Below are 15,298 nucleotides of genomic sequence, written 5' to 3' on the forward strand. Positions count from 1 at the left end.
CCTGCCTCCTGGTGTTCACATCCTGTGTGATCCCCTCCCATTGACAGGGGCTGGACTTGCTTCTAATGAATCGAATACAGCATGAGTGATGGATGTCGCTTCCGTGATTAGGTTTCAGACTCTGACTTCCGTCTTTCTCTCCTGCCTTCTCTCCTTGTATGCTCTGATGAAACAAGCAGCCTTGATAGAGAGCCCACAGGCACGTGGCAAGGATCCAACAGCCAGTGAGGAACAGAAGCCCACAGGCTGACAGCCAGCCCACGAGGAACTGAATCCTGCTGACAGCTGTCGAGTGGGCCTGCAGGCAGATCCGCCGCACTGGAACCTTCAGATGACTGTGGCCCCAGCCAAACCCCACCTGCAACCTCAGGAGAGGCTCTGAAGAGGGCTCAGCCAAATTGTGACTGGATTCCCAACCCACAGAAACTTGAGATGATAAAAGTTCTGAGGTTAATTTGTTGCATAGCCACACAGAGCCATGCCCTCTCCCGGCCTGCAGAGTTGTACACTTAGCCAACAGAAATGCATTTCTTCAACTCGGCCCATGTTTGGGAACACCTGCCAGGTGCAAAGCATGTGCTGGGGTCCACAGTTGAAAGCAAGAGCTGGTCCTTCTCTTCAGGACAGCTGTCTCCAAAGTGTCTGCAGGAGGGGTGAGGGGCCCACAAAGTGCCCGCTTCGGGGGGCAGCCGACCTCACAGACAGACAGCTGAGGAGGGAGACGATGCTCGGCTGGACACGCCGGCAGCACTGTGCCCCTGGTCCCTGAAATACTACGGGACCAGCCCTTAAATAGCCGCTTCACCAAGAGCCTCCCCATGCTCCTGCAGGGACCTCCCTGAAGAGGTAAGTCCTGGCTCACGGGGGTCCCCGGGGCGCTGCTCCCAAACCACGGTCGGTGTCCATCTGCTTGATGGGTGCCCGGTGCCGTGCAGGTGTCCAGGGGCAGACTTTACCTCTCCCTCTCAGGGTCTCCGGCTGGGCCTGAGAATTAAATGGACCTAAGACAGATCAACAGGAGAAAAGCATACACATTGATTTAATGTAAGTTTGACCAGACACGGGGGCCTTCCTACGGAAATGCAGATTCCAAGAAGTGGCAAAACCTGCGTGTGTTTATACTAGGTTGGGAGACGAGGCGAATATGGAAGAACAGCCGCACTGTACGGGGCGGCAGAAAGGAAGGTCAGGGTTGTTTAAGCAGGTCTGTGTGGACGGAACTTCCCGGCTCTGGTGATGAGAATGTTCCTTTCCTCCTGGTACCGGGCGGCGGCTTTCACGTGGAACTTTTATCTCCTGCTTTGAGGAAGCAAAGAGGATTCAGAACACCCTTTTGCATCCGCTGTTTTTCAAGTGCCTTCGACTCAAACCAACCCTTACACCAGGGTGGCAGTTTTAGGTTATGTTCTGGCCCCCTTCACAGTGGCGGGTTATTATGAACCTCATCCTGGTAAAGTAGGATGCACAGCCACACAGAGGTCACCCCCCCCACCCCGCCCCGTGCCGGACACACCCGATTTGAGGTTACCAGGTGCGCCAGAGGCCTGGGCTACCTTCTCCAGGTTCCGCCCATCGTCCCACTGATCCTCTCATCAAACAGGAGAAGACTGCCTTCTCTGGTGCCTGTTCAAGCTGGAGGCGGGCAGAGCGAACGTGGGTAGGCCCGGGAGCCAGCGAGAGGCGGTGCGGTCTCCCCAGCCGTTCTGCCCACTCGGGGCGGGCACACAGTCACAGGCCTGGCATCTCGTGGTTCGTCGGCCGGACCTGCCAAGCCCTCGGGAGACTGCACGGAATACCTGACTATTTGAAGAAGAAAAAAATAAGCCTGGTTTCATTCCCAGCTCTGCCACTGGTCATGCAGGTAGGTGTTTGGGGAAAGCCCCTTAACCTCCCAGAGTCGGGGGTGGAGCTGTCAAATGAAGATGACGAACGAGGGCGAGCACCTCTCGAACTTTTCCCCTGGACGACCTCCAGCTGACGCAGAGGAAAATCGAAGTTCATCCCAGGCATCTTGAGTCCCACATCACCTCCTCGAGGTTCAGAATGTCTTCAAAGACTCCTGTCTTATCTTTAGAGGCCATGAAATATTGTCTTTCTGTTATACAGACTGTCCACATTTAAAATCAAAATAAAATTGTTTGATAAAGCTTTTCAGTGCTGAAATGTTAGAGGACCACTGTTTTAATCAAAATAAAATCTCAGCCCCAGAGGGGCTACCCACGGGGTCATGTGGGTTGGTAAATAATCAGAAGCCACCAAATGTGCCACCATAAGGGACCACTAAGTAATTTTTGCTGCATTCGCAGTGCAGAATGCCGTGGAGAGGTACATTAAAACAGTGGTCCCCTAACATTTCAGCACTGAAAAGCTTTATCAATTTTAAATCTTGCACAATGGCCCCCAAACCAAAAGCTAAAAGCTGTTCTGTCCGCAGCGGGGTGGGGAGCTGGAGCGTCAGCCGTTGCCGCTTCCTCCCACCCCAGCAGCGGCCCACCTTGACCCCCCAACCCCTTGGTGGGAGACAAAGAGATGGCGCAGGGGTGTTCACCCTGTGCTACCAAGTGACCCAAGGAGGACACAGGGCCTCACTCTTCCATCTTATGCTTCAAAACAGCCCACTCTTGCCGTCTCAGTCCATTCGGGCTGTGAACAGAATAGAACAGGCTGGCTGGCTTATAGCAACAGAATTTTATTTCTGACTGTTCTGGAGTGTGCCGGCACCGTCTGGTGGGGCCTTCTTTGTGGTCACAGACTTCTCACTATGTCGCTGCATGTGGAAGGGACGGGGGAGTCCTCTGGTCTCCTTTATAAAGGCACTAAAGCCATCATGAGGCTCCACTTGCATGACCTAAGCACCTCCCAAAGGCCTTCCCCCAGTGTCACATCGGGCATTCGAATTTCAAGATGTGAATTTTGGGGGCACACGAACATTCAGACCACAGCACTTACCTAAGCTGAGAAGACGCCAACTTGTTACAAGTGATTTTCTCTGGATGGTAAGATTATAGGTGGTTTCCATTTTTCTCTTTTCTTGGAATTTAAAAAAAAAATTTAGCATGAACCTATATTAATTTTATATTAAGAACAAGAGTCGATAAAAGCTGGTATCTACAGTGATACTGCAGCAATGGCGGCTGACATGGACGGCCTTCCTTGAGGGGAGCGGGGTGAGTGTGGGCTCAGCAGGGGCCATGGGCAGACCCCAGGACCCAAGGCCAGGAATGGTGAGCCCCACCACAGGGGCCTGGGAGCCAGTGGGGCTCATCCAGGGAGGGGTGGGCCATCCCTTTGGGTGCAACGTGGAGGACACATGGGGGGTACTTAAGAGTCAGGGCAGGAAGACCACTTAGAGGGACTGAACGGAATGGGGGGTGGGACCCCCAGGGGACATGGCCAGCCTGTGTGGGGTGAAGCCAGACGTTCTGCCCTGAGGAGCTCCACGCAGCCCACCCCACAGTGACGATCTTTGTGCACAGTCCTCTCTGCATAGCCCATTAAGGAGCTGGCAAAGCGTGTGTGGCCTCAGTACTCCATGTCAAAGTGCCACCACAGCCACCATCCTTGGAATTAGCTGTAGTCGCCCCTCCTTCCAGGCTCCTGTAGGGATGGGGGAAGGGGTGGGAGAGCCAAGGTCAGGGTTGTGGAGGTGAGGCCGGCTGAGCTGTGGGAGACAGAGGGTGTGACCTCCCGGCTGAGTGGCAGGAGAGGGTGGGAGGTTTAGGAAGAGCTGGGGTCTGAGTGGGGAGCAGCGTCGCTGAGAACAGTCCTGGGTGGGGCGTGGAGAGGGAGGGGAGGCGTCAGTGGCTGGGGTGATGTGGGGAGGGGCGGAATGTCACCGCACAAAGGGCATGATCTGCTCGCCACGAGACAAGATGGTGGCAGAGAAAGGGCGTTGGATTACAGTTTGCTAGCAAGAGGGAAGATGGCCGACTAATGTCCAAAAGAGCCATCTTAAGGGGGGCACAGAATCTTGAAGCAGTTATACAGGACAGTGGGTTACAGGGGAGGGGTTAGGAATGTCGGCCTGGGAGTTGCCACACCAGCTCTTTCCGTTGTCATTGATGACGGCTGTCAGTGTAGACTCTCTATTGGGGGGTCATCACATTCCTAAGGAACTCAGAAGAACAAAGTTATCGTCTTATGGCAGCTGGGAGATACATGCACAAGTAGGGGTCATAAAATCTACACAGCAGGTGGGTCTCCTGGAGGGTGCAAATCCAGCTGGGTTAGTTAGGCAAAGGTCACTCAAAGTTACAATATGGTTTCTTTTCTGCAATATGGCTTCCCTTGTGTCAGCCTCGTGTTGAGCCCATATCAGATAGATGGGAGCATGTGCTGTACTGAAAGAGGAGCAGAACCCTTCCGTCAAAGGCTCTGTTGTGGGGTGAACTGTGTCCCCCAAAAGGACATGCTGGAGTTCTAACCCCCAGTACCCATGGACGTGACCTTGTTTGGAGATGTGGTCTTTGCAGACGTAATTGCGTTCAGATGAGGTCTGACTGGATTGGGGTGGGCCTTAATCCAATGGCTGTGTCCTTAGAAGGAGAGAGCAACTTGAGACACACAGATGCCTGGGGAAGAAGGCCATTTGACGATGGAGGCAGAGATTGGAGTGATGCAGCCACAAGCCAAGGGGTGCCGGCCCCCACCAGGAGCCAGGAGGGGCAAGAAGGATCATTCACTGGAGCCTCAGAGGCAGCGTGGCCCTGCCCACACCTTGATGCCAGATTTGCCATGCTAGGCTGTGAGAGAACAGATTCCTGCTGGCTAAACCCCCAGTCTGTGGCACTTTGTACAGCAGCCTCAGGAAACCAATGCTGGTCCTCGCAGACACTGCCCATCGCATGGGGCCAGCCTGTCCCTGTGGACACAGGAGCCCGTGAGCCAGGACAAGCCCGATCCAGCCCTGCAGAGCGCCTGCACCCGGCCCGGGCCCCGGAGACCTGCACTCCCGCTGTGAGGTCACAGGACCCAAAGGCCAGACTGAGGGACCCAGGCTGAGGTCGGGAGAAGGAGCCTTCGCGAAGAGCCATCTGCACCCCAGGCACGTGTGGGATGGGGCTGAGGCGGCAAGAGGCCAGCTCCTCCACTGGGCCTGCCTTCGGGGCAGCATCAGAAGACATCCTCTCCTGTGGGGACCTGTGCTCTGCGGGGCAAGGCTGCCAGGCCAGCCCCTCGCAGACGCGGCCCGGAGCTCGAAAGGCCACCCTCCTGCACAGCCATTCGCTGCCTCCCAGGACAGCACTCCTGGACCTTTCTGGGGCCCATGTGCCCCTTCTGTGGAAGGTAATGAAAAGCAGGGTGAGCGCAGAGGTCACCACTGCGGGTGAGGACTCATGGAGCACAGGGCGCAGTGGGACTGCCCAGGGCACAGCCAGGATGCCGGCCTGGGCCAGGGGCTTGCTCTAGAGGACCCGGGTGGTCCTCATCGGGCAGAAGGGGCAGGCCCGCCTTGGGGACTTGGGTGTCCCCCAGAGCAGGAGTTACATTCCTTAAACCAGAAGGCCATTGGACCGAGGTGGCCCACCACGTGCACAAACCCAGACCGGAGCCTGAGCAGGCCTCAGCGGTGCAAAATCAAAATGCAGCCCCAGCCATCACGAACCGCCAAGCGGGCTTTAAGCTGTAGCTGGTCAATGAGTTCCTTTCTTGGCTCCTGCACTGTGAGTCTTTCCCCCGGCCTCGGCCTGCAGAGCACTCCCAGCTGCCTCTGCCTGATGCTGCCCCATTCAGTCGATTTTTGCTCAAACTCTGAACATTTTTAATATGCCTCGGTTTACCTTTAACACAGGAGAGAAGCTGTGCCTGTTGGCCGGAGCAGGCTCTGTGGGGTCTCCCTGGGAGTGGAAGTGGGCAGGACCTGGAAGGGAGCCTGGATGTTCTCCCCTCGACATGCAAATGAGAAAGTGAGGCCAAGGGCCGGCCTGGTGGTGCAGCGGTTGGGTGTGCACACTCTGCTTAGGTGGCCTGGCATTCACCAGTTCGGATCCCGGGTGCAGACATGGCACTGCTTGGCAAGCCACGCTGTGGCAGGCGTCCCACATATAAAGTAGAGGAAGATGGGCAGGGATGTTAGCTCAGGGCCAGTCTTCCTCAGCAAAAAGAGGAGGATTGGCAGCAGATGTTGGCTCAGGGCTAACCTTTCTCAAAAAAAAAGAAACAGTGAGGCCAAGAGTGACAAAGCAATAGTGTCACCCTGGAGAGCCAGGCCCCAGGCTGGCACATTGCAGGCACCACGTCACTGAACCCACCACAGCCTCATGGAGGGGTGTTCCTATCAACCCACATAGGCAACTGGGCCACCCCAGGGCCCAGGACTTTTCCCAAATTCGCAAGGCTGCAGAGGCAGAGCTGGGCTAGAACCTGGGACACGGTTGACCCCGAGGCTGGTGGTGTGGCCTCCCAGTGCCCTGACTTACCAGTCCTCCCACAAGCCAGGACTCCAACCCATGAGCTCCTGACACCCAGCTCAGCCCCTTCCCCAGTTCCCTGGCGTGGAGCCGCCCTCCAGGCTGAGGTCGGGCCCCAGCATGCTGGGAAGGAGCTGTACAGAGCTGCTGTCCGGGGTGAGCCCAGGCCCAGACGAGCTGCCCCCGGCTGTGGCTGGCCTGGGCAAGCTGCTCTCACACAGAGAGCCCTGGAGCTCCGGCCTGGTGACTTCAGGGAGGAGCCCAAGGACGCAGGCGGCCCCGGGCGCCCGTGGAGCTGGCAGGGGTTAAAAGCAGCCGCGGCGATGCTGAACATGTTAGAGCCTGACATGAGATCCACCCAGAGAGAGAGAAGACACCGCTAGCTCGGGGCTTTGTTCTCAGATGCTTTTGATTCAGATTTCTCACTGTCTTGAGTTAAGGAAGTTTGGGGCTCTGCATTCTTGAGGTTTCACAACTATTCCCCCCGGGGCACAGACCGGCTGGGTTCTCACCACTCGCAGTTCCCTGGGGAACCTGTCTTGTTTTTGCAAACAGCTCCAGGCGTGCTGAGGGGGCAAGCAGGAGTCTGCGCTCGCCTGACTATGGGCCGGGTTCCTCCCCATTCTTGGGGGTTGAACAGAGTCCCCCAACGAGATATGTCCAAGGCCTGACCCCCCGTTCTGTGAATGTGACCTTATTTGGAAACAGGGTCTTTGCAGATGTCATCGAGGTAAGATGAGGTCAGACTGGAGGAGGGGGGCCCTAAATCTAGCAACTGGTGTCCTAGAAGAAAAGGGACACAGACGAAGAGACACACGGGGAGAGGCCCTGTGAAGAGATCGGACTGACGCATCTACCAGCCAAAGGAAACCTCCAGTGGCCAGTACACCAGCAGCTAGGACAGAGGCCAGGAGGCACCCTCCCCTAGAGCCGTGGGAGACAGCATGGCCCTGCCCACACCTTGATGTTGGACTTCCAGCCTCCAGAACCGTGAGGCAATAGCTGGGGGTCATGCGGCCCCGGCTGCGGAGCTCCAGTGTGGCAGCTCCAGGGCATTAGCACCCCGATCCGCCCCACCTCCTCCAGGCTCTGGGCAGCTGCTGCTCCCCATCCTCATGGACTCGTCTGGGACCCTGTGACAGGGCTGGAGCTTCACAGGCCACAGTGGTACTATGGCCCCGGGGGTGGGGTGTCAGCCCCCAGAGCAAGTGAGGTGTCCTGTGGCCGTCTTGGTTTAAGGTGGCATGCATGGGCACTGGCATCTTTAAATTCACAGAAGTTTCGTGAATTCCTGAACGGGGACAGCATAACAGGGAATATGGTGACAGCCTGGGGACCTTGAGCTTGAGGAAAGGCAGAGGTTTAAAGAGCAAATAAAAATGAGAGGAGGAACAACGATAGATAGGGAGCAGCAGACTCTCTCCCACTGCAGGGCCTGGGACGCCCCTGGGTGGGACCCAGGGTGGGGACGGGGGAAGCTAACTCGGGACTGTCTGGTGGGCCGTGCAGGACCCCCGGCAGGGGATCGTGTCCAAGGAGAAAGGTTGAGCCTGGGAGCAGAGGTCAAGAGGGGCCTCGTGCGCTCCCTGCTCCCCTCCCACCAGCCCCTGTCCTGCCAGTTGGGGGTCCCCAGGGCGGGGGCTCTGTGCGCCACTCGGCCCTCCTGGCTCCACCTTCCAGACACTCTCCCTTGTCCTGGAACCTGTGTCCTCTTCCATCACCTGCTGGACATTTCCACGGGGGCGTCCAGGAGTCGCCTCAGACTCCACAACCTAAAACCAAGCTCCCGTCCCCCTCAGGTAGGCTCTCCTCATAGCCGTCCTCGTGATGCAGGTGGCTGCAGGGTTCTCGGGCTGACCCCGGCCCAGCTCTGCCACGGTCAGAAGGGGCAGGGGCTTCTCCTCCAGCCTCTGGAGCTGCCTTCCCCCCATTCCTGTAGCCCCCTCCTGACCGAGCCAGGCCTTCCTCCACGGACCCCAAGCTGCTGCCGCCTCCCCACTCATCCCCACCCAGCCCTGGCCATGGCCACGTTGCACATGCCGACCACACTCAGCAGCCTGGCCCTGCCTCCCTCTTCACTCTGCCTCCGTCGCTCTCCCAGGAGAAGCTTTGTCCAGCCAGAAGGACGCCATCCTGCCAATCCGTTCCTATCCACTCCCTTTAGCCTACTCTCTAAGCCGCGAACCTCCATCTATATGTTGCCTCCCCCAGGAAGTCTTCCGAGAAGCCCCCAAGTTAGGGAAGGGGCCCTCCTGCTGGCACTTTCCATGCTGTTGGATGAATCATTTTTCATGCGTTTGCATCCTCCACACGTAGACACATACAAAATACATGCCCATGGAATTGAATAAACATGGAAACTACAAAAATCATAAATAAAAAATGACAATCCTACCTCTCAGAGAGAGCACACTTTTTGGCGTGTGTCCTTCTGTTTTTTGCCCCAGGCGTGTAGGTACCGAGCTGAGTCCATACTGTATACTTTTCCGTTAAACTATGAACACTACTTTCCTATGGAATTAAACGTTCCTTGAAATGGTTCTACAACATGCTGTCAAGTAGATATCCGATTTTATTTCGTTTGTTTCCACTTGTTTGCAATCAAAAAGAAATCCAAAAGGACCATCCTCATGCATAAACCATTTCCTGCATTTCTGAGCTCTTTCTGAGGATGACTTCTAGAAGCCATGCTCAACCCAGCCAGCAGACACGGTGTCTGCAGAGACACACTCCCAGCATCCTGCACTTCAGGTGAAGGTCACAGGTTTGAGGGGGACCCACCCAGGCTGCAGGCATGGCCGTAGTTGTTTTAGCCCAGCTGGCTGAGTCTGTCCTCTTAGTCCAGGGGTCAGTCAGTGACTGTGGCCTAAGGTCATCCTTGTACAGAATTCCCCCGACCAGAGAGATGAGCCAGAAATGAGCCTGTGGTCTGCTTCTCACCACTGAGACATGGGGGACATTTGCCCTCACAGGGACAGGGCACAAAAAGTTCCTTGCTCTTCTGAGAGACATTCTGGAAGTCAGCCTTGTTTTCTCCTGCATGGTGCAGTATGAAGATGTGATGCTTGGAATTGCCACAGCCTTTTTCTCACCATGAGGGAAGCCCCCTTTGGGCAGAGCAGAGACAGAGAAGGTAAATGGGTCCTCGATGACACTGCTGAGCACATGGATCGAACCCAAGCCATTCCCAGACTTTCCAGGAGTGACAGCTAAGGAACTCCATTTTAACACCAGGTTGAGCTAATACTTGTATCAAGCAGAGTCCCAATGGATGCAACCTCTGACAGCTGCCACAAGCGAGGAGAAAAGATAACAAAAGCACACCAGCCCTTTCCATTCACATCTGGCCCTTCACACCCTGCTTTGTGAATGCTTGTCCACTCTCCTATAGAAGCTGGTGGTATTAGCAAAAGGAAAGAGCTCTGGGCAGACTCTGAATGAGCATCGGTTCACAGGACCAGGCAGCAGACCCAGGTCATCGTGAGCGTCCCGGGGCTCCTCCCGACCACAGATGGGCTGTGGGGGGACTGTGAGTCAGGCGGGGCTGGAGAGGCCTCGGCAAGTGCCTCTGTTCTTCCAGGACCTGAGGACACAGGCTGGAATAAGGCCATGTGAGGACCGTTTGTGTGAACAGCAAAATGTACAAATGTGGGGCGCTCCCGCCGGTCTCTGTCTTTCCCTAATGTAAGTATTGACTGGTGTTGTGGGTTGAATGGTGTCCCCTCAAATTCATGTCCACCTGGAACCTCAGCATGTGACGTCATTCGGAAATAGGGGCTTTGCAGATGTAATTGGCTAAGGACCTGGAGATGAAGTCATCCTGGAATATCCAGGTGGGCCCTAAATCCAACGAGTGGTGTCCTTATTAGAAGAGGAGAGGACCAGAGGGACAGACAGGACAGAGAGACAACAGCAAAGACGGGGCAGGGAGTGGAGTGATGTGTCCGCATTCCAAGGAGCACCAAGGTGTCCTTGTTAGAGAAAGGAGAGGGAGCTGTGAGACACAGAGACACAGAGGGAAAGCCCCTGGAAGACAGAGGTAGAGAGCAGAGCGACGCATCCACAATCCAAGGAGTGCCAAGCATGGCCGGCAGCATCAGAGTCCAGGACAGAGGCCTGGAACAGACTTTCCCTCAGAGCTCCAGAAGGAGCCGACTCTGCCTGTACCTTGGTCTTGGAATCCGGGGCTCCTGACTGGGGCGAGAATACATTTCTGCTTTTGAAGCAGAGTTGGTGGTCGTCTGTGATGGAATTCCTAGGAACCAAATGCACCTGGGCATTGTCCAGGATGCTCTGTCTAAACCACTACCCACCCCCATAATAAACCCCCTGTACTCATAGCACATCGGGAGCCAGCGTGTCCAGAGGCCCTTGAATCCAGCATGCCTCATCCCGTCCCATGGCATCTAACGCTGCCTAAGACTGGAAGAGGGGCTCGAGGGAAAAATGGCCAGGCCTGGTGAGGCTTGGGGTCACCTCATATTACTCTACAGCATCCTGTCGTAGGGACATTCATATCAGCAAGTCCCCAGATCTGAGATGCCCCAGAGGAAGAGAAAACTTAAAGCCAGAGTTTTTACGGGCAGAGTTCCTTTCGGTAGACTCCTTTCTTTAATCTAAAAGTTATTAATATCCCAAAGGAAAAGAGGCGCAGAACACGCTGGGGAAGCTGTGCTCAGTTTCTAGATGCTGAAGACAGCAGCGACTTACCCAAAGTCGCAAGCTTGATTCTGGAACGTGGGTCTCAACGCTGGTCCATGCCAGGACTATCGTCTTCCTGGTGAAAGAAGGGGACGCCAGAATCTCTAGCAGATCTGAGTTAAACTCGTGGACGAAGGAAAATCACTTATTTCTTTTTTTCAGCACAAAGTGGAGCGTAATGCGTAATGTAACGGCATAGAAAGCGGACTTGGGGAGAGGGATTTGATGACCAGCTCTGCAGCTTTTCTGCGTGGCTGCGTTCCCAGGTCGGGAAGGGAGGACATGGCCCCGCCCGGCACAGAACTCAGGGTGCAGCCAGACCCAGGGCGACCTGAGATGGGGCCCATCTGACGGAGATGCTGCATCCATATAAAATGCACACTGGCCTGCAAGACAGTGCAAAGCAAAGAACATAAATGTCTCATACCATTACATGTGGAAATGATAATATTTTGGAGATATGGGGTTAAATAAAATATAGTATTAAAATTAATTTTACCTGCTTCTTTTGATGCGGCTACAGGAAAGCTCAGCATTACACCTGTGGGTCCCCTTTGTGGCTGGCGTTATTTTCCTGCCAGATAGAGCTGTGCTGGGGCTCAGGCTGAGGAGGAAGAGGGTCCTCACTAGGCTCCCTCCCAGGCTTCCACCGAAGAACGGGGGGACTTTGTGATCTCCGGCCAGCAGGGGGCAGTGTGGCCCGCATCTGCTCCCCCGTGGGCTTTGCTCCTTAAGAAAGGATCGGATCGCTTGGCTTATTAAGTACAGTCGTGCATCGCGTAAGGACGGGAATACATTCTGAGAAATGCATTGTTCAGCAATTTTGTTGTCATGTGAGGATCACAGAGCGTGCTTACACAAATCTAGGTGTCACAGCCCCTTATACACCTAGGCTCTATGGTACCAATCTTATGGCATCACCATCATGTATGCAATCCATCACTGACCAGCACATCGTGCTGCGGCACATGACTATATAAGGTCCAGACCTGTGGCCATAATTGTTCACTGAGGAAGTTCAGGCGATGCTTTGGGGTTTTTGCTGCTGCTTTTTTTGGAGGCCACTGTTGATGGTAGGGAGGAATTGCAAGGACCTGAGATGACGTAAGTCCATTTTTTAAAGAGGATTGACTGCCTGTTTCAAAACAAGCCAGGAGCAATGAGAAATAACCAGAGCGGGGTTCACGATTTAGGGGGGAAATGAAGGTAGTGCAATAAATTACAAATTATACATTAATGAATCGTGTGCACGCCTCTTCAAGGACTGAGGTCTTACGAGTCGTCCCATGGAGCCAGGAGCTGGCCGGTGGGGAGAGAAGCTAAGACTCCATGGCTGCCTGTCCCTCTGCCAGGACAGATTTCTGCTGGGACATCCCAGAATCTCCTCTGAGGTCTGTCTTTTTAATTTTATTTACATTTGTTATCAAGTCACTGTTGCAAACACCTGTCTTGGAAGATGTTCCCTTTTCTCTGGGCCTTTCCCGAGGCTCAGCTGGCCGGGAATGTGGCCAGCCCCCAGCCCTGTACAGAATGTGCTCCTGAGCATGAGGTGCAAACGTCGGGCTCCAGGTCCAGAGAGTTAAAAAATGATAAAATTCCTACTAACTGTTATTTAGTTTATTTAAATTTTTATGGGTTTATTGTAAAGGATATAATGAAGGATACAGATGAACAGCCAGATGAAGGTACAGAGGGTGATGTCCAGAAGAGTCCCCAGCCCAGGAGCTCCTGTCCTATAAAGTTTGGGGTGTATCACCCTCCTGGCACACGGATGTGTTCATCAACCTGGAATCTCTCCAAACCCCCTAGTTTATAGGTTTTTATGGCGGCTTCATCACGTAGGCTTGATCAATCATTAACTCAGTCTCCAATCTTCTTCTCCCCTCCCCGGAGGATGGAAGGTGGGGCTGAAAGTTCCAAGCTTCTAGTCATGACCTGGTCTTTCTGGGGACCAACCCCCATCCGGGAACCCACACAAAACTCGCCTCAGTAGAACAAGAGACTCTCCTATCACCCAGGAAACTCCAGCGGGACTAGGAGCTCTGTGTAAGATGCTGCTGTCACCCCCATCACTCAGGAAAGTACAAGGGTTATAGGAGCCCCGTGTCAGGAACCAGGGCAGAGACCAGACATAGATTCCTCATGATGTCACACATACCTCATCTGTTGACTCCCTGTTCTGGAAGAAGAGATGTTAGCTCCCTTTCACCAACTCCCAACCCCACCGCACTTCTCATATACACGCTTCTCAACCCCCAACACAGAGCTATCAAACTATTGTGTAGCTCGACATACAACATTATTTTATGACGGCAGTGAAAGCACTGTTTCCAGTGGACCATGGCAGTTCCCTTTTCTATGCAACTGTTTCCCTGGAATTAACAGTTGTCTTTTTTGCCATTGTTAGCTTGCTTAGCTTTCCATATGTTTATCAAAGTTTCTTTTTTTATTGTAGTTGATATACAATATTATATTAGTTTCAGGGGTACAGCATAGTGATTCCACATTTACATGTATTGCGAAATGATCGCCACCCGCTCAGCTTTCAGAGACAATTCTCTGGGGTACATTTCCAGTGTCTCACTCGCTTCCTTCATTCCACCTTTCTCTTCCCGGCAAGCACTGGCATCGGCTCTGAGGCCCTCGGAGCCTCCTCTCCAGGGTGCAGGAAGGGCTTCCTCCTACAGGGGTTTCTCCACATTCGCGTTAAGTGGGTTAAATTTATAAGATGTTGTTTTATTGCATTGCGTTTATATCACCTTGGTTTTTCAATTGCCTCTAATTTTTATAAGAGAAGGGGATGCAATAAAATGCTTGCATCATTGTACGAGCTCTGTGGGCTAGTCACGGAGGGCAAGCTCTTGCACTGATGTGCCAGCTGTGGGCAATAGTGTGCTGGTTGGTGGAAGCACATCCGGATCCCATGCAAAAGGGCTTTAGAGGTCTCAGTGTAAGGCAGGAGGGGCGGCGGTCCACAGACCAGAGATGGAGGTGCTTTGGCGTGGCACTGAGCATCAGCCCGGCAGCTGGGGCTCTACTGTGCAGATCAGAAGGGAGGGAGTGGTCTCTCTGATTCCTGCTGGCTGGAACCTAGCTGGACCCAAGCAGGACAGACACTGGGTTCAGCACTGCAGCTTCCAGAGGAGGGAGCTCTAGCCCTTGCCTTGACTGGTGTGTCCACACTTTTCGACGCCCGCCCGGGCTAAGCTGGCAGTGCCCAGGCCTCTCCGGGCCACCCCAGCTCATGCAGGCCCAGAAACACAGGGTGCTGGGCACAAAGCAGCACCCCTTCCTGGGGGATGGGGGTGTGGGCAGTAGAAATCGAGCCCACCTCTAGCCCCTTTGCAAACGCATGCTCCGTGTCCTTGGATATTTGGGAAGATGACATGGACAGTCCTGCCTTTGTCTTGAGCACTGCAACGATAAAAGAGGCATTTTCTTTCATTTGTTAGCAAAACTGGTCCCTGCTAAATGCATTGAATTCAGTTGCTCTCGTCCCGGCTGCCCTGTTGTTGCTGAAGTTTAGCTCAGCGTGAGCACAGCAAGGATTGCAGGCTGAGCTCTCCCCAGGTATTTGGGGGCAGAGGGTGTGTCTGACTGATCTGTCCCCCACTCACCCATCCCCCACATACAAGGGTGGTGGTGGAAAGGAAGGAAAGCATCCACAGGGGGCACTGTGATGGCATGGTCTGTGGCGGAGCACCAGGCCCCCCCACACACCCTCAACCCCCCTGCCTACCCCCACAGTGCCCACAGCCCAGCACCCCGTCCATCCAGCTGTGGCCAGGCCTCAGCCCCATAGAGGGCATCCAAACTGTTAGGTTCTCCTCGTAAGAAAGACAGCGCCTCCCAGATTCCTTCCCTGCCTCTGCCAGGAAGTCTTGCTGCCAAGACGCTCAGGAATGTGTGTCCGCCTCCAGCAACTGTAGCTGTGGGGCCTGGACGGGGCTTTGATTTGGATCCTGGAGCACCGTGTGGGAAGCTCGCTGCTCCTCAGGCCTGGGAACAAGCCCGGGCATCCCGGCTCCAGGCCTCCTCCTCCTGCAGCCCTCGGTGGAGGGGTGGCGAGGACAACCAGAGGCACTCAGGGTGGAATGCGCCCGCCTCTCAGGGGAGAAGGCTCCAGGGGTCCGGGTGCAAACTGCATTCCAGCTTCCAGCCCTGGATGCTAGGAGAGGTTCCACGCA

The sequence above is a fragment of the Equus asinus genome, chromosome 18 (genome assembly GCF_041296235.1).
Source record: "Equus asinus isolate D_3611 breed Donkey chromosome 18, EquAss-T2T_v2, whole genome shotgun sequence".
In the NCBI taxonomy this organism is placed as follows: Eukaryota; Metazoa; Chordata; class Mammalia; order Perissodactyla; family Equidae; genus Equus; species Equus asinus.